The following is a 1,617-nucleotide window of genomic DNA, read 5'->3' on the forward strand; positions in this document are numbered from 1 at the left end:
AAAATATCACATGAACTACTTGTTGGATTTTAATTTAACTTTCAGGAAGTTATCAGCAAACATACTTTTACCAATGTTTAACTTTTGGAGTCAATCCAATTCTTGATGGCTGCCAGAGTTAATCAGATTTGCTCAACACTAAATTTGCTGTAACTTAGTCAGTTTTATGGAAGACRAGCTAAAATCTAGCCTGGTAGTAGCTGAGAGTCATTCTCAATTCACACTCTGGGCTACAATAAATTGTTTCAGATCTTTGTTTAAATTGTTACTTTTTACTGATGCCGTGTCCAGCTGCCTGTCTGCAAAATATCACATGATTCTAGACAGGTTTTAATCTAATTTTCATAAAGTAATCAGTGAATGTGCTTTTACAGCTGGTTAACTTTTGAAGTCAATCTGATTGTAGATAGCTGCCAGAGTTAATCAGATTTACCCAACACAGTATTAGCTGTAACTTAGTCAGTTTGATAGAAAGTGAGCTGGCATTTGTTGCGGTTGTAGCTGAGAGTCATGCCCAACATATATTCTGAGTGTTAATAAATTGAATGAAACTTGTTTCCACTATACCTCTGCTATTCCTCACWGTAAGATAATTTGAGTTTAAAACTCTGGCATGAAAGACAGCAGGTRAAAAGCATTATTTTAAGGAATGTGCAAATACTTTCCTCTCTAATTTTGCAACTTGAAAAAATAAAAAGTAAAAAGTGCAAGTTTAAGCATTCTGAAAGCTGTAAAATGCTCCGTTTACAGTGCTCTCTGCAAGCCTCGCTGAAAGAATATATTTTTCATTCACAAAGATTTCCCTCTACCTTTGCTGCTCCACAGGGGGAATGAGTGCTGCTGTCGATTTAAGGACACTTGCTAAATAAAGACAGAAAATACATTTTGCGTGTGTTTCACTTTCCCATCTCAGCTGATCAGATGAGATTAAATTTGCATTACTTTGCAGCATTTATATAGAATTTTTAGAACCTGCTTGTGCATGTCTGTTGCCCAGGCAACGCGCAGCACCGTCTCCAACTGTTAACATTTCACTGAAGACCTRTTGCAGGAAATGTCTTTGCAGCACTTTTTATCAACTAGCAGCACAGCATTGTTAAGTGTTTCCCCCCGATGAGACCTTAATCTGTCTCAGTCGCCCTGTAATATACTGCACAAGGCTTGAAAATTCCTTCTTTATGCAGAAGAAAAACTTTTTATTGCATAAAAATACAAAAGGGTGAAAATGCTTATGTCTGTGGCTGTGAGTGTGTGTTTGCGTCATTATTATCTCAAGAATCACTGGACAAATTATAATCAGTGGATGTCTACAACAGGCTACCATTAGAGTCAACCTGAGTCAAGATGGTCACCAAAGCCAAGCCACAATAGGAAAAATTTAATTACTCAAATGCAGGTCATTCACTCAAGTATTGAGCTAAAATTTGGTGTGGTAGTAGAGAGTCATCCCTAACTTCTACAAGTGTTAACAGATTTCATATCTGTTTTTGAAACTTTGCCCCATTTGTTGGAGTTAATTTCATCTGTCTGTTAGCAAAATATCACATGAACTACTTGTTGGATTTTAATTTAACTTTCAGGAAGTTATCAGCAAACATACTTTTACCAATGTTTAAC

This window comes from Austrofundulus limnaeus, unplaced genomic scaffold (genome assembly GCF_001266775.1).
Source record: "Austrofundulus limnaeus strain Quisiro unplaced genomic scaffold, Austrofundulus_limnaeus-1.0 Scaffold3, whole genome shotgun sequence".
Taxonomy (NCBI): domain Eukaryota; kingdom Metazoa; phylum Chordata; class Actinopteri; order Cyprinodontiformes; family Rivulidae; genus Austrofundulus; species Austrofundulus limnaeus.